At 53.4% G+C, this 18,302-nt stretch overlaps 1 protein-coding gene across 1 annotated transcript in view; it reads right to left on the reverse strand.

Annotated features, from left to right (window-relative positions):
• LOC128842334 (flavin-containing monooxygenase 5-like) overlaps positions 1-17,012 on the reverse strand; it is a 36,200-nt gene extending 19,188 nt beyond the window's left edge. Inside the window, exon 1 of the mRNA XM_054038267.1 lies at positions 16,895-17,012. The gene's annotated coding sequence lies outside the window, so the exon portion shown is untranslated. The remainder of the gene's footprint in view (positions 1-16,894) is intronic.
• Positions 17,013-18,302: the final 1,290 nt, after the last annotated feature.

The following is an 18,302-nucleotide window of genomic DNA, read 5'->3' on the forward strand; positions in this document are numbered from 1 at the left end:
GAACTTTTCATTAGGTTGGTGTAGGGATGATACATCCCCACATGTTATAAACTGGACTTTCAAGAGGATACAGTTTCTGCTGTTCTTCCCTTGTTTTTTTGACTTGGAGCTGAAGTCTTTCCACTTTTGCCTCCTGCCTTCTGATTACTGGCCATTAACAGATTTCTCAGTTCTTGATTTGTAGCTTTCTTTCTAAACCTTATCCCCTTTTCTGAACGCAAATCTTTCAGGGCTTTGTTTGTCAAGGCCCTCATATGCTCTTTGCTCATCCATTGCAACTGCTCTTTAACCAACCAAACTCTCAATCCCAAAATTCAAATTTTGGATAGTGTGGGGTTCTGACCCAAAGCTTAATTGACCCAGTTCTGTGGATCCTAGCATGACTATGCCACTGTAACGATGCTGGTTCTGGTGGGACCCAACTGAGAGTATCAATTCAGGACAAATTGCTTAAAACAGGGCAGTTACAGCACAAGGCGGGGGGGTTTCCACCTCTAAGGCAAACCAAACCAGCCAGACAAAGAGGACTTTGGTCTCACCCCACTGGCTAACCACAAGTCACACAAGCAATTCCCTTAGACACTCCAGTTTCCCAGTATCACCACCAGTGCCACTCATTATGGGGACAAATGGTTATGAAAACCAATACCCCAGTAAAAGAAAAAGGGTTCTCCCAATCCCAAAGGACCAAGCCCCAGACCCGGGCCAATATACAAACCAGATCTTACCCACAAATCACGCCATTGCCAATCCTTTAGAATCTAAAATCTAAAGGTTTATTCATAAAAGGAAAAAAATATAGACGAGAGCTAGAATTGGTTAAATGGAATCAATTACATACAGTAATGGCAAAGTTCTTGGTTCAGGCTTGTAGCAGTGATAGAATAAACTGCAGGTTTAAATCAAATCTCTGGAGTACATCCACAGCTTGGATGGGTCATTCAGTCCTTTGTTCAGAGCTTCAGTTTGTAGCCAAGTCCCTCCAGAGGTAAGAAGCAGGATTGAAAACAAGATGGAGATGAGGCATCAGCCTTTTATAGTCTTTCCCAGGTGTAAGAACACCTCTTTGTTCTCACTGTGAAATATTACAGCAAAATGGAGTCTGGAGTCACATGGACAAGTCCCTGCATACTTTGCTGAGTTACAAGGCATATCTGCCTTCTCTCAATGGGTCCATTGTATAGCTGATGGTCCTTAATGGGCCATCAAGCAGGCTAGGCAGAGCTAACACCAACTTGTCTGGGATGTCACCCAGAAGCATAGCATAAGTTTGAAATACAGACAGTATAAAGCCAACCTTCATAACTTCGCTACATAAATGATACACACATAAAGAGAGCATAATCATAACCAGCAAACCATAACCTTGTCTTAGACACCTCATTGGACCCCCTTTATACAAGATTTGGTGCCACTACAGGACTTTGGTTGCACCCATGTTCTATACGGTCCCAGATTATGTCAATAACGTCACAGCCGAAAAGGAAGGTTTGGGGTGGGGGGAAGAAACAACACGCATAGGGTGACCAGTAGTAAAATAGGACCCGCCCCTCCCCGCTCGGTCCCACCATCACACCCCTCTTCATCCCCTAGCCTCCCGTTGGCTTGCTGCGTCCTTCCTAGACAGTCCCTCACCCACCATTCTCATCCTTTCATCTTCTCCCTCCCCTACCAGAAACCCCCATGCCCGCCCATAGAACCCTTGCTGGCTCACTGCTCGCCTCTTTGCCCATCCACCGCTTGCCCACCCGCTCGCCCCCAACTCGCAGCTCGCCTCCCCCTCCAAACATAAAGCCTCATTCAAAGACCCAGGGGGGCATTATATTAATGCACACACCAGTCAATCAATGCAGTACCAAAAATTAAAATACTGAAAATGGATGCCCCCCTCCATCCACCGACTTGCCTCCTCACCCCCCATCCAAGTATCAGGGGCAGCAGGTTTGTAGAAATTTTGGTGGTGCCCAGAACACTCAGAGCCCACCCTCCCCAAACTCTGCCCCCCTACCTGCCTAAAGCTCTGCGAGGGAGTTTGGGTGTGGGGAGGAGGTCTGGGGTGCAGGCCTTGGGTTGGGACAGGGGATTGGGGTGTAGGATGGTTAAGAAGTTGGGCTCTGGGATGGAGTCCGGGGTGCAGGCTCTGGAAGGGAGTGTCGAGGGCTGGGTGCAGGCTCCGGGCTGTGGCACGGGGTGGGGGTGCAGGATGGGTGGAGGGGTGCAAGCTCTGGGAGGGATGCAGAGGGCTGGGTGCAGGCTCTGGGACAGAGTTTGGGGGCCGGAGAGGGGGAGTGGGCTCTGGGAGGGGCTCGTGGGTGCTGGGGGAGAGGGGACTGCCATCACATGTGGCTTCCTTCCTCCTCTGCTGCCCCTCACTGGGAGTGGGGGATGGGGCTGCCCCTTGCCCAGTTTGCAGGAGTGGTGGCTGGGGGGGGGACGCCGATCACAGTGTCAAACACTCACCAAAGCCCCAGCAGCTGCTCAGGTGAGTGAGGTCCACTGCTGATGATCCTGTCTCCCACCGGAAGCCCCCTCAGCATCTCCTCCAGGTGGGTGCCGGGGAAGAGGAGGGCTGCGTCTGAGAAGCACGTGTGTGCCTCCGTCCTCCCCTCCCCTCCTCCTGACTTGCAGCAGCCAGCTGCTCGCCCTCAGCCCTCTGCCAGCCAGCGTCTCTGGTTGCCATAGAGGCAGCAGCAGCTGGGAGAGCTGCAGCTTTCAGTCCGGCAGGGACACTTGTGCCCCTTGGCTTTGCATGCCGAGGCAAGTACCTTACTCGCCTCGCCCTCATTACGGCACTGGTTGGAGATGGAGCTCTCATGGCAGCTGCTCCATGAGTCTGGAACAAGTATCAAAGGGGTAGCCGTGTTAGTCTGGATCTGTAAAAGCAGCAAAGAGTCCTGTGGTACCTTATAGACTAACAGACGTATAGGAGCATGAGCTTTCGTGGGTGAATAACCACTTCTTCGGATGCATGTAGTGGAAATTTCCAGGGGCAGGTATAAATATGCAAGCAAGAGTGAGTAAGGCTAGAGATAACGATGTTAGTTCAATCAGGGAGGATGAGGCCCTCTTCTAGCAGTTGAGGTGTGAACACCAAGGGAGGAGAAACTGCTTTTGTAGTTGGCTAGCCATTCACAGTCTTTAATCCTGAGCTGATGGTGTCAAATTTGCAGATGAACTGAAACTCAGCAGTTTCTCTTTGAAGTCTGGTCCTGAAGTTTTTTTGCTGCAGGATGGCTACCCTTTAAATCTGCTATTGTGTGTCCTGGGAGATTGAAGTGTTCTGGAACAGAGACTAAACTGGCCAGAAGCCTGTCTGCCCCAGAACATCTGGAAGGACTCTGCTTCGACCTAGCGTTCCCACGGTAGCTATGTGCCAGAAGAGCGTGGTGGGTCCCCTGTGCAGCACTTCCACAGTGTGGGGAGCATCCCACTGTGTGCTAACCAAGAGAATGGCTCTGTTGGTCCCATGTGCAAGCGTGCCCAGGGGGAAGAGCAGACAAGGTTGTGGGCACAGTGGGACAATGGCTTGCCTGGCCGTGCTTAAGTATGATCCGGCAGCCTGTGCCTCTGCCTTGGCTGTGGATTTCCCATCCCCTGGCACCTAGGGGTACAGCCAGCATTCCCATGATGTGTGCATCACAGGGACTGAAACGATTCCTGATCCAACACCAGTAGGGCCACTCAGTGTGAGGGCTCTAGCAACACTTACAGGCATCCAACACCGCAGTGATTACCCCAGGGCAGGGTTAGGTCACAGACGAACCACAACTAGAGGGAGAACTGAACTGGGGGACAGGAACACTGGGTGACGTCTGCCTACTTACCCTAGGGTCACACAAAGTGGCTCACTTTTGGCCCAGCTCTTCCAATACACACAAGATGTGTCATGATACAAACATGCCGCATTCTATTCCCCTGGCTGCAGCCCATGTCAGCACAGCTGCGATTAGAGCTGCTCCAATCATTTGTTGCAGACAGGTGTTTCATTGCAGTTGGCCCATTTTTTCTGTGCTCCAGCACATCCTCCAACATGCTAACGCTGTCACTGATTGAGGAAAAGTCTTTATGGACTATGCCAGCCCACAGAGGGAGGCACCATGCTTTTCCTGCCTTTGTGGTGACTCGGCTGCTGAGCCCCTCCAAGAGAGACACATTAAAATCCCCTTTGCCCTTGCCAGTGGCATGCACTGTGCCCACATAGCGATGCAGAATGCTCGGCCCCTTGCAGACCTGCTCCCCGCTTCCACTCCTGCAGCTCCCCACACCTGCTCATGGAACCAAGCCCTGACATGCTGTGGCATGTCGTCCGCACAGGCCACTGCTGCAAAGCGCAGTGGCCCTGCCCATCTGTGTGATCACATAACTCCCCTTCGGGAATCTCCCCACTGGTTTCCCATCTGTAGCGGGGCGGCCTGGCTTCCAGGCGCCCCAGGAAGGGATGAGCCAGAAAAGCCGCCAGAGTGGGCGGAGCCACCGCGGCCTGTCCCCGCCCCCCGGAAGTCAAGGGGCGGGACAGGAAGTATAAAGGCCAGGCCCCAGCGCTCAGTAGCTGGCCGGCAGCGGGAGAGGACAGACGCTGGTGCCCGAGCTCCCGCGGACCTGAGCCTGCCGAGAGCCCGGTATCCTGAGGAGGACTGGCCGAGCCGGCCGAGAGCCCGGTATCCTGAGGAGGACTGGCCGAGCCTGCCGAGAGCCCGGTACCCTGAGGAGGACTGGCCGAGCCTGCCGAGAGCCCGGTACCCTGAGGAGGACTGGCCGAGCCTGCCGAGAGCCCGGTATCCTGAGGAGCAGTCTGAGCTTCCCCCCGCCGAGGGCCCGGAGGAGCCCATGATCTGTGACCCAGCAGACGGAACTCAGGAGGAGCAGGTACCCATGGAGGAGGAGATGGGAAGTGGCCCGGGGATAGCAGACCCCGAACCCATGTCAGTGTGTTGCGGTCAGGATCCCCACTGACTGCGCGGCAGACGGACTGCTGCGGATAGGGCCCCGGGCTGGAACACAGTGGAGTGGGCGGGCCTGTGTTCCCCCCTGCCACCCCGCGCCGGGTGGCAGTCTCTCCTCCTCCTTGTCCAAGGGGCCTGGGCCCGTGACAGACTATCCGTTGGCTGCCCTGCCCTGACCTAGGGCCTGGGCTAACCCAAACTGACCCAGCCCCTGCTACAAGGCCTGGGCCTCTGACTGACTATTGGTTTGCTGCCCCTGCAAAAGGGCCTGAGCTCAGAACTGTTAATTGTCTGCTCAGCCCCTGCATAAGGGCCTGAGCTCAGAACTGTTGTCTGCTCAGCCCCTGCACAAGGGCCTGAGCTCAGGACTGTTAATTGTGTGCTCAGCCCCTGCACAAAGGGCCTGAGCTCAGGACTGTTAATTGTGTGCTCAGCCCCTGCACAAAGGGCCTGAGCTCAGGACTGTTAATTGTGTGCTCAGCCCCTGCACAAAGGGCCTGAGCTCAGGACTGTTAATTGTGTGCTCAGCCCCTGCACAAAGGGCCTGAGCTCAGGACTGTTAATTGTGTGCTCAGCCCCTGCACAAAGGGCCTGAGCTCAGAACTGTTAATTGTGTGCTCAGCCCCTGCCCAAAGGGCCTGAGCTCAGAACTGTTATTCGCTTTGTAGCGGGGCGGCCTGGCTTCCAGGCGCCCCAGGAAGGGACGAGCCCCACCCCGGAACTACTACACGTGGCGAGCCAGGCAGGAGTTCCGCCCAGGATGTGGGCGCGAACCCTCGACTCCGGGGAGAGAGGGGCCGGGGGAGAAAGATCCCCCTCCCGAGACATGGATCTGTCCCAGCTCTTGGCCCTGGTGACAGAAACCCAGGAGCGGCAGCAGGCGGCCCAGCTGCAACAGCAAAGGGAGCAGCAGGCCGCACAGCTGCAACAGCAGCAGCAGCTCATGGAGCAGCTTGGAACTCAACGGAACCAGCTCGTGCAAGACCTGGTCACCCAGCAGCAGGAGTTCCAGCGGGAATGTCTCCAGCAACTCGCAGCGACGCTGGCCCAGCCTGGAGGCGCAGCCGGGACTACGCGGCCCAGCCCCCCGATCCGGCTGACGAAAATGGTGCCCGGCGATGACCCCGAAGCCTTTCTCGTCACCTTCGAGCGGGTGGCCGTTGTCGCCGGTTGGGCCCCGGAGCTATGGGCTTCCATATTAGCCCCATACCTGACTGGGACGGCGCAGATGGTCTACCGAGGCCTGTCGGTGGAAGCCGCCCAAGACTACAGCCAAGTAAAGGCTGCCATTCTTGATGCCCTGGATGTGAGCCCCGAGACTTTCCGGCAGCGGTTTAGGAGTCTGACCTACCCCACGGGGGCCCGACCTCGGCAGGTGGCTCAGGAACTCCGGGAAACCTGCAAGCGGTGGTTACAACCCGAGCACCGAACATCGGAGGAGGTAATGGAACAGGTGCTGCTGGAGCAGTTCACCCATGTTCTTCCACCACGGGGGCGGGCCTGGGTCCTCCGGCACCGACCAGCGACCCTGACCGCCGCCGTGTCCCTAATGGAGGACTTCCTCGCGGCTGACACGCCGATAGGCCCAGGACTCAGAGGGCCCCCACCCGGGGCGGAGCGCCCTACCCCCGAGAAGAAAGGAACACCCGCTCGAGCAGATTCACGGATTTCGTCCCGGGGAGCCGAGGGTGGGACTCGGGCCCCGGTGGCACCCGGGCGACCCGCTCGGACCCCGACCCCCATAGGGCAAAAAGACCACCGAAGTCCGCCGGGACCCCCCCCTGGCGTCCGGCCCCGGACGGGGCGGGCCACCCCGGGGCCCTGTTTCTCCTGCGGGGAGTACGGCCATCTCCAGCGGGATTGCCCAGGGCTGGAGTGTACCTTTGGCCAGGTCTGTGCAGGGGAGGCTCGGGCCCGTCCTTCCCAGGCGGCTAAGATCACCGTGCCGGTGGTCCTTGAAGGATACCCGACGGTGGCCCTCCTCGACTCGGGCTGCGGACAGACGCTAGTCCGCCAACGCTTCGGTCCCCCGGCTGACGCCCGATTGGGTGAAATTCGCCTGCAGTGCATCCATGGAGACGTACGGCCCTACCTGAGTACCCGGGCCCAGCTGACGATCGAGGGGGTCACCCGATCAATGGTGGTGGGACTGGCCCCACGACTGGCATACCCCGTGATCCTGGGCCGAGACTGGCCGGAGTTTCCAGCACTCCTCCGCCGGCACGCAGGAGACGACCCGCGGGCCATGCCCGCTCTAGAAGGGGAGACCCCCGAGAGTGAAGGAGAGGAAAGGGAAACCCCCGAGCCAACCAGCTCGGCCGGAGAACCAGAGGATGCTTCCCGAGGGGCGGCGACGGATTCCTCGGCCACCATGGACTTCTGCCGGGACCAACGGGCCGACCCCACTCTTCAGCGAGTATACGAACAATTGGCCATGGCGAATGGGACTATCCTCGACCCCGGTCGAGCGGCCCAGTGGCCACACTTTGAGTTGCGGCAAGACCGCCTGTATCGGGTCGAGCGGGACCCCCACACGGGGGAGACCCGAACCCAACTCCTCGTTCCCCGGCCTCATCGACAGTCCGTCATGAAGTTGGCCCATGACGTCCCCGCGGCTGGGCACCTCGGTCACGAGAAAACCCTGGCCCGGATTTTGGGACGCTTCTTCTGGCCAGGGGTGTACCAGGAGGTGAAGAACTACTGTAATTCCTGCCCGCGCTGCCAGTTGGCTGCCCCGGCCCGGACTCCCAAGGCCCCGTTGATCCCGATGCCCCTGATTGAGACACCCTTCGAGCGCGTGGCCATGGACCTAGTGGGGCCCCTTCCCAAAAGCAGTGCAGGGTTTCAATACATCTTGGTGATGTTGGACTATGCTACCCGGTTCCCCGAGGCAATTCCCCTCCGGAACATTACAGCCCGCACCATCGCTGATGAGCTAGTGAAGATTTTTGCCCGTGTCGGCCTACCCCGCGAGATCCTCACGGATCAAGGGACAAACTTTACGTCGCGGTTGCTCCGCCAGGTGTGTGAGCTTCTGGGGGTCAAGCAACTGCGAACGTCAGTCTATCATCCCCAGACGGATGGGCTGGTCGAGAGGTTTAACCGGACCTTAAAAGACATGCTCCGTAAGTTCCCCCCGGAAGACCTTCGCCGATGGGACCAGCTACTCCCACCCTTGCTCCTAGCGGTCCGAGAGGTCCCCCAGTCGTCGACGAAATTCTCGCCGTTCGAGCTGCTCTACGGCCGTCGACCGCGAGGCCTATTGGACCTAGTGAGGGAAACTTGGGAGCAAACCCCGTCACCGGCCCAGGGACTCTTAAAGTACGTGATCCAGCTCCAGGAGCGTCTTAAGCAAGCGGGAGACCGGGCCCAAGAGAATTTGAAAGCCGCCCAGGAGACGCAAGCCCAGGCCTACAACCGGGACGCCCAAGCACGGGACTTCTTACCCGGAGACCGGGTATTACTCCTTCTCCCCTCCAGTGAGTCGAAGGTTCTGGCTCGCTGGCAAGGACCATATGAGGTGGTCCGGAAAGTGGGCCCGGTTACATATGAGATCGACCAGCCCGACCGAAAGAAGCGGATACAGCAGTACCACATCAACCTGCTCAAGCCCTGGCGGGAACGAGAAGCGCTTTTGATTAACCCCTACCCACCAGAGCCCGAGCTAGGGCCCCAGGTAGCCCATACCCGGGACCCTGAGGAACCCCAACTTGGGGAGACCCTGACGGAGGAACAACTCAAGCAAACCCGGTGCCTCCTACGAGCATTCCGTCACACCTTCACTGCCCAACCAGGAGCCACCTCCCTGGTGTACCATAGGATCCAAACGGAGCCTGGGGTGGTGATTCGCGGCGCGACCAGACCCTTGCCTTATCACCGGAGAGGCGCCGTGAATGAGGAAGTACGGGCGATGCTGGACCTGGGCGTGATTGAACCCTCGCACAGCGAGTGGCGAAGCCCCATCGTATTGGTACCGAAGCCCGACGGCTCCCAACGGTTCTGCATCGACTTTAGACGTGTGAACGCCATCTCCAAGTTCGATGCCTACCCCATGCCCCAGATAGACGAGCTGTTGGCTCGGTTAGGAGGAGCTCGTTACATCACGACCCTGGACCTCAGCAAGGGGTATTGGCAAATCCCCCTGGATCCTACTTCAAGGGAGAAAACTGCATTCGCCACCCCTACGGGCCTATACCAGTTTACTCGAATGCCCTTCGGCCTCCACGGAGCCCCGGCCACGTTTCAGCGCCTGATGGACCGCCTCCTCCTCCCCCACCAAGACTACGCGGCGGCCTATTTGGACGACGTAGTCATTTACAGCCCGCAGTGGGAAAACCATCTGGAACAGGTCGCCGCCGTCCTGAGGTCCCTGCGGGCCGCCGGGTTAACGGCCAACCCGAAGAAGTGTTGCATCGGCCGACAAGAAACTAAGTATCTGGGGTACGCTATCGGGCACGGCCAGGTGAAACCACTGGTGGACAAGGTGCAGGCCATTGCGACCTGCCCCCCGCCCACCACGAAACGGCAAGTACGCCAGTTTCTGGGGCTAGCGGGGTATTATCGACGCTTCATTCCCCACTTTGCGGCGATCGCAGCCCCCTTGACGGGACTCTTAACGAAGGAAAGCCCCCGGCAAGTGGTCTGGACCCGTGAGTGTGACGAAGCCTTTCAAGCCCTCAAGACAAGCCTGTGTCAAGAGCCAGTCTTATATAGCCCCGATTTCAAGCAGGCCTTCATCCTGCAAACCGACGCTTCGGAAGTGGGTCTCGGGGCGGTCCTCTCCCAAGAGGTTGGCGGCGAAGAGCACCCGGTCCTTTACATCAGTCGGAAGCTCTTCCCCCGAGAAAAGAACTATGCCGTGGTGGAAAAGGAAGCCCTAGCCGCGAAGTGGGCTTGTGACGCCCTGCGGTACTATCTCCTGGGAGCCCCTTTCATCTTGGTCACCGACCACTCTGCTCTCCAGTGGTTGGCCCGCATGAAGGACCATAATATGCGGCTGCAGCGGTGGTACTTAGCGCTGCAACCTTATGCCTTCACCGTTCGCCATCGGGCTGGGAGGGACCACGCAAACGCCGACTTCCTTTCCCGCCTAGGAGGTATGGAAGGGTCTGGCCCCGGTACCCGGGAGCCAGCCTTGAGGGGGGGGCCGTGTAGCGGGGCGGCCTGGCTTCCAGGCGCCCCAGGAAGGGATGAGCCAGAAAAGCCGCCAGAGTGGGCGGAGCCACCGCGGCCTGTCCCCGCCCCCCGGAAGTCAAGGGGCGGGACAGGAAGTATAAAGGCCAGGCCCCAGCGCTCAGTAGCTGGCCGGCAGCGGGAGAGGACAGACGCTGGTGCCCGAGCTCCCGCGGACCTGAGCCTGCCGAGAGCCCGGTATCCTGAGGAGGACTGGCCGAGCCGGCCGAGAGCCCGGTATCCTGAGGAGGACTGGCCGAGCCTGCCGAGAGCCCGGTACCCTGAGGAGGACTGGCCGAGCCTGCCGAGAGCCCGGTACCCTGAGGAGGACTGGCCGAGCCTGCCGAGAGCCCGGTATCCTGAGGAGCAGTCTGAGCTTCCCCCCGCCGAGGGCCCGGAGGAGCCCATGATCTGTGACCCAGCAGACGGAACTCAGGAGGAGCAGGTACCCATGGAGGAGGAGATGGGAAGTGGCCCGGGGATAGCAGACCCCGAACCCATGTCAGTGTGTTGCGGTCAGGATCCCCACTGACTGCGCGGCAGACGGACTGCTGCGGATAGGGCCCCGGGCTGGAACACAGTGGAGTGGGCGGGCCTGTGTTCCCCCCTGCCACCCCGCGCCGGGTGGCAGTCTCTCCTCCTCCTTGTCCAAGGGGCCTGGGCCCGTGACAGACTATCCGTTGGCTGCCCTGCCCTGACCTAGGGCCTGGGCTAACCCAAACTGACCCAGCCCCTGCTACAAGGCCTGGGCCTCTGACTGACTATTGGTTTGCTGCCCCTGCAAAAGGGCCTGAGCTCAGAACTGTTAATTGTCTGCTCAGCCCCTGCATAAGGGCCTGAGCTCAGAACTGTTGTCTGCTCAGCCCCTGCACAAGGGCCTGAGCTCAGGACTGTTAATTGTGTGCTCAGCCCCTGCACAAAGGGCCTGAGCTCAGGACTGTTAATTGTGTGCTCAGCCCCTGCACAAAGGGCCTGAGCTCAGGACTGTTAATTGTGTGCTCAGCCCCTGCACAAAGGGCCTGAGCTCAGGACTGTTAATTGTGTGCTCAGCCCCTGCACAAAGGGCCTGAGCTCAGGACTGTTAATTGTGTGCTCAGCCCCTGCACAAAGGGCCTGAGCTCAGAACTGTTAATTGTGTGCTCAGCCCCTGCCCAAAGGGCCTGAGCTCAGAACTGTTATTCGCTTTGTAGCGGGGCGGCCTGGCTTCCAGGCGCCCCAGGAAGGGACGAGCCCCACCCCGGAACTACTACACCATCCAGTATCATATCACATTTACGCTTCCTGTTACCACCTCCAAAGCTCAGTAAAACTGTTGCTCCTGACTTATCATCCCTTGTCAAGCTTCACATTGCCTTGTCCCCACCAATGCCCCTGTCCACACATCTGTGGATCCTTCACAATCCCCTTCACACCTTCTACCCCGTAACCCTCAGACATGGTCTGAACTCCCTGAGCTCATCCACAGGCCCCTCCCATGTCCACAGCTCAGTCCCTCTTACAGAGCCACATTGCATCTTGTATTCCTTGCACAACAGAAGCAATAGGGAGAAATACATGCCACCCCCCTCCCTCTGGCCCAGGCACAGCTGGGTCCCAGAGAACCAGGTTTACTAAATCCACACAAACACACTAGGGGGAAGGGCAAATGGTAGTTGTGACTGGTGCATGTGGCACGCAGGGCAGTCTGCCGACAACCCGACTCCTGGCGGCCCTGGCTCATGCGCTGTGTGAGCGAGAGGGGGGGAGACTCCCTGGCTGGGGGAAAGCCGGGGTTCCTGCAGGTGGCATGACGAGCAAGGACTGGAACAGGGTCCCTCCTGGAGGGGAGAGAACTGGAATTTAACACACACAAGAAATATCCTCACTGGCGCCCCTGGCAATGACCACCACTAGCAGATTCACAAACTATTTAAAGGGAAACTACCCTATTACTACACACCACAACCCACCACTGCCATGTTGTCCATGGTGACTCTCATTGGTTTATATATAAGTTGCCTGCTGTTGTTCCCCTTTCCCTGACCTCTGCCTTTAGATTGTGAACTCCTCAGAGCAGGGGCTGTCCGTAAGTGCATGGAAAGCATCTAGCCCATACTAAGCACAGTATCGTTCAGTGTCTTGTAAGAAAACAGAGGAAGAGGGTGCTTCTCCCTTCTCAAATAACGAGTGCTCATATTGATGTCCAGTTCCTAGGAGTGCACACTGGAGACAATGGGCCAAAAGCAGGACTTTCTTTTTGCTCTGTGTAAGTTCAGTGCCTTACTCCATGGGGTCTTGGTCCAGGGCTAGGGTCATTAGCATGGCTGGATTAACCCATAGGCTAATAAGGCTATAGCCTTAGGTTCTCCTATTTTTAGGCCCTACTTTAGGCCCTAATTTTTAGGCCCCTCCTATTTTTAGGCCATACTGTAGGCCCTCCATTCCATATTGAAGTAACAGCTGAGCGACAGTAGCGGGGCCATTGGAAATTTTTTGTCTCATTAGTTATTGCTTTGTACAAATTAATCCATCAAGATTATCAATTCAATTTCTGGTGGTTGTGATTTTGTCTTTGTGGGTTAAAGAAGTGTTTGTGGGCCCAAGCAATATTGAACTTTGTACACAGTAGGCCTACACTGGACAATAGAAACCATGTTGAAGAAAAGAGAATGGCAAAAACTGAAAGAGGCCAAAGAAAGATGGCAAAGAGAAGATGTACTGCTGAAAATTAATCCTTCTCACCTAACGATTTTTCCTCCTACTGAGGCTGATGATGAGGAAGTCCAGGCGATACCAGCCCAAGTGAACCTGCCGCGTCTGTGCCTGATGAAAAGGAGCAGTCTCCTGTGACTTCTCTAGCTGCAGCCTCACCCCACTTCTCTGAAGACTTTCCCAATGATAGTAATACAAAAATATCCTTCCCCAATGATCCAGGCGAGTGGGTCTGGGACATGACTTCTCAAGATCTCATTGCATATTGGATTGAGAAGGGCCCACTGAAATGCCAGAATCTAGATGCTGACTTTTCATTGACAAAGCGAGAGTATACCTACCAGAATCCTTATCTGACCAAATCAGTGTTTGAATATATGAAGCCTAACAAACAGATTGTCAAGTGAGAATGGTTCATCTATTCGCTTTCTAAGAAGAAAGTGTACTGTTTTTATTGCCTGTTTTCTGATACCAAAAAGTGGGGAATGTTCTGCGAAGGCTTCAATGATTGGAAGAATACTGCATATATTACCAATCATGCAATGAGTGAGCAACATACATTGTCAGTTAACAGTTACCATGCCTGAAATAAAGTTAGTGACAGAATTGATACCCAAATGGAAAACCAGTCTTTGGAAGCTCGTGCTTATTGGAAGAATGGTCTCAGACGCATAGTTGAAACCATAGTATTTCTTGCTGAGCATGGTCTGCCATTCTGTGGCTCAGGTGAGACTGTTGGATCGAAACACAATGGCAATTACCTTGGCATTCTAGAGCTAATCACTAAGTTCGACCCTTTCTAGCTCAGCACATCAATGAACATGGAAATCATGGAAAAGGCCATACATCATATTTATCAAAGATTATTAGTAATGAATTAATTGCACTGCTGGCAAAGACGACCCTATCAGTCAGTGTAGAGGAGATCAAAGATATGGGTTATTTTTCAGTGTCCGTCAACTTGGATGTGGCACATGTAGATCAGTTGACTGTCATCTTGCGTTATGTGCTACCCAGTGGACCAATTGAGTGTTCCATGACCTTCATAAACATCACCAGCCACACAGGGGAGAAACTTGCCTTGTACCTACTCGGTTTCCTCACCAAAAATGGGATTGACATCAGCCTTTGTCGTGGCCAAAGCTATGACAATGCAAGTAATATGAGTGGCAAATATTCAGGAATGTAGGCAAAAATAAAAGAGCACAATGCTTTGGTTGATTACATACCATGTTCTGTACACTCACTCAACCTTGTTGGCCAGTCTGCCATGGATTGTTGTGTTGAAGCAGTTTATTTTTTTGGATTTGTCCAAGAATTGTACAATTTTTTCTCTGCATCAACCAGTCATTGGATGATTCTTAGTGATTCACTATCAAAGGGATGCCTAGTGCCCAAATCACTCTCAGGGCCACAGTGGAGTGCCAATGCTGAAGCTGTGGATGCAGTGGTTCTGGGATACCCCAACATCCTTGAAGTGCTAGAGAGCAAAAATCAGCAACAAGAAAAGATGCAAAGATCCTGAGTGATGTAATGAGCATTTTGGAAAATTGTATTTTGTGTGAGGTCTGGAATGATATACTTCAGTCATTCAGCGGGTGCAGTCTAAGCTTGCAAAGTGCTCAAATTGACTTTTCTACTGCTGTAAACCTAATGAGGAGTCTTGGAACTGTTCTTCAACAAATGCTTGGATAGTTTGGATGAGTATGAAATTCGGGGGGCTGCAAGGACTACTAACCATGAGTATAAGTCAGTCAAATGCAGCAAAAGACAGAAGACATGTGATGATGCAACTGCCCACTCATTCAGTGAGAAGGAGACCTTCAGAGGTAATACCCTCATTGCAATCATTGACAAACTGAAGAGTTCATTAGAATATTGGATCGAGGCTTACGAAAATATTGACAAAACCTTTAGTGTACTGACAATTTTTTTGCCTAACATTTCAAGTTCTGAAATCAGTGAAGGTATCAAACGTCTGTGTCAGAAGTACCCAGATGATCTCCCAGTAGATTTTACTAAAGAATTTCTTCAATTTGTTGAATTCACACCACTCTCAGATATATAGAGAAAAGATGACAAAAGCAAATCTATTTGGATGTACCGAGTTATCCCTGAATCCAATGTGATAGAATGTTTCCCAAATGTTGAAACTGCATTAAGGACTCCTTAGGTGTTCCAAAAATACACATCATAAGCCCTCTGGCTTCTCTCCACTGATGAAGTCAGTGCAGTTAAACCAGGGATAAATTTGTCCTTCCAAAACACACAAGACGTTTCACGATACAAACATGCAGTATTGCATTCCCCAGCTGCAGCCTATGTCACCACAGCTGTGATTAAAGCTGCTCCAATCATTTGTTGCAGACAGTTGTTTCATTGCATTTGGCCCATTTCCTCCAAATCCAGGATCATCTGGAAAGAGCCCTCCAATGTGCTAACGCTATCACTGATTGAGAAACACTCTTTATGAACTCATTCCGTCTGGGAGGGGTGGGAGGGCTATTTGTCCATAGCGAGGCCTCCTGCAAAGATTGGCTATTCAGATTGTGCAAGTAGTTGCCTCAGTCATGTGATATGCTCCTCTTCCCTGATTAGATAAGCTAACATTTATAAGCAGAAGCAGGGCAGGTTACAGGGGGGAGCGATGAAGGAACATTCCTGGGTCTAGATAATGGATGCTCCTTTCTGATTCTCCCAGTGCATGGAGCACACCCAGCACACACATGCTTTGGGAGAGATCGGTGGAAGGGCACATCCCAGCCCATATCTCCACAAACAGGCTCTGCCATGGCTGCTTTCCAGTTTGTCATTTTAACTCCTTCTTGCCAACTTTTCCTCTTTTTTTTTTTTTTATATTTTTCCCCTTTTTCTTTCTTGCTCATTCTTTTTGCTCTGCTCTGTGTTTGATTTTTGCTGACTGTTCTCCCCCTGTGAAACTCTTGCCTCTTGCCCTCCTCACCAGAAAGCTACATGCCTCCAAGAGTGGACTGCACGCATTGGTGCTACCTACAGCTGAGCTGGGTACCACAGGAGCACAGAAGAGATGCTTGGGCTACAAGGCTGTTGCCTTGTATGTGTACACTGTGCTGTTCCCATGGCCAGTGACAGAAGGCGCTCAAGTGGGAGCAAGGCGAGAAGTGGCTTTACCTGCAGCAGCATGTTTGCAGTGTGTCTGTTGGCTAGATTTTGGGGCTGCTCCTGATCTCTGCCCCAAACCAGACCAATCGCCCTGGACACTCACACAGCCCGGTGCCAGCTCTTTGGGGCACTGTAATGTTGTATACAGCACAGAGCACGCTTTCAGCACCTGACTTAAGTAAATGGTGACAAAGCCCACAACTGGCTGTGTGGTGCACCCATCCCCAGCGAGGTGCTTCCATTGACTGATGGACAAACACCCAGCTGGGCGCTTTTGCTTGGGCATAAAATAATTATTTTGATTTATGTAAAAAACATAAAGTTAATTTGAAGGGGGGAAATTGGTTTTAAAGTCACTTATGTATGCTGGGCCAGATCCACATCTGGTGTGAATGTGCATAGCTCCAGTGAAGTCAATGGGGCTCCGCTGATTTACATCAGCTGAGAATCAGTCCCACTCCTTTCAAAAGCAATCAGGTTTTGTTTTTACATAGTAATTAATGTTTGAATGCTTTAAATACCAGATGTGCATCTGAAGAAGTGAGGTTCTTACCCACGAAAGCTTATGCTCCCAATACTTCTGTTAGTCTTAAAGGTGCCATAGGACCCTCTGTTGCTTTTTAAATACCAACATCAGCTGGCCCTTCTAGCTCTCCAAGCTACCCGTGCTGCTGCGGCCACTCCATGGCTGCTGGTGGAGGGATGTGTCTTCTAATTTAGCCCATATCCGCCCGAGTCCTTTCTCTTTCTATGCTTCTCCTGACCAGCTGCATCCATTGTCAAGATCCTCCACCTGTAGATTTTCAGCAAGCAGCCCAGTTCTCAAAGCCCTGGCTATGCCCATGGAAAGGTGACCCTCCATTCACCAGGTACAGCTAGAAACTTTATCATGCGCAAGGCTATTCAACACCAAACTATGTTTAAAATCACTGAAACATGCAACAAACCTGCAACTGCAATGATAACGACTAAATGTCCAGGCAACAGCTCAATGGTGCATGCTCTTTTAAACCCTCTGCAAGGGCTGCATCTGGCTCTTTGCCTCTCGCACACGGAATCTGCTAACTACGGTTTTGCATGTTTTTTTAATCTAAGTTTTCTCATACGTAGTGACACTGCCCCATGGTTCACTCCTCTCTCATTGGCTAAGACACACCAGGAACAGGATGCAGAACAAGGTTTAGTGTCCTTAACTAAACAGCCTGTTTCTCTGTTTCTCTGGCCAGAGAATGCAGAATAATAATTTAAAAAAAAAAAAAAACCTTGGCAGAAAGGTCAATCAGTAACTCACTTCTGACTCCATGTATTCACTAGCTCTTTAGTCTGCACAGTGCTAGTGTTAAGACCTGGCTTGTCAGGGACCGTAGATGAAATCACCCTCATTAGTTATGTTATTTTTATGATGTGCAGCTGTGTAAAGCATGGAGATATAGGTCTTGGCCCGGAGAATGTGCAGTCTATGAAACGGACATGACAAAACAAGATACGTGGGGAAACCCACAGGAGGTATCATGTAATTTTGAATGCTCTGCTACAATCTTTGATCCCACAGTACCGCATATATCAGTATATGCAGAGTGTATCTCAGCATAGTGCGTATTGAGGAAATACACACAAAACTGAAAACTGATCTTAACACACTAAATAGGCAGGATATGAATTAGCAGATTTTCACCCTGAGTGATAAATGATCTGGCAGATTCTTAAAGCACAAACTGCCTTTACTTTGCAGCTTGGGTTTCCCAAGTTTTCATACACAGGCTAGAAATCCCTTTAGCCTGGGACCATCACTTCCCCCTGTTCAGTCTTTGTTCTTCAGGTGTTTCCGGGTGTGTTGTTGTAGGGAGAGTGAGGTCATGATGTCATTTCCCCCTTTTACATCTTCTTCCCACTTTTGCTGTGACCGGGGTCAAGCAGTTCCCATTGTGTAGTGCTATCTCTGAGAGGTTTCTATTGTACGCAGTTCTGGGGTTAATCCTTGTGCTTGTGTGTATTTCCTCAATAAGCCATTAACATTGTTTGGCCTTTTTACTGTTGTACCTGAAAGGCTGCTTGTGGGTGTTTTCAATCACAACCGCAACTGTAGTCAATGGGTTGTCTAGTGTAAGAGCACAATGTGGTTGTGAGTGCTCAGCACTTCTGCAAATCTGGTCCACGTTATCTCATATTGGACAACCAGAAATTGAGGAGCACACAACTAATGACCACTTGTGAATAGTCTGGTTTAAGTGACTTGCCCGGCATCACACAGCAACTCTGTGGCAAAACCAGGGATGGAATCCAATTCTCCATGGCTTCATTCGACCGCCTTAACCAGGAGACTATCCTTTCATAGAATCATAGAATATCAGGGTT

Source organism: Malaclemys terrapin, chromosome 8 (genome assembly GCF_027887155.1).
Source record: "Malaclemys terrapin pileata isolate rMalTer1 chromosome 8, rMalTer1.hap1, whole genome shotgun sequence".
In the NCBI taxonomy this organism is placed as follows: Eukaryota; Metazoa; Chordata; order Testudines; family Emydidae; genus Malaclemys; species Malaclemys terrapin.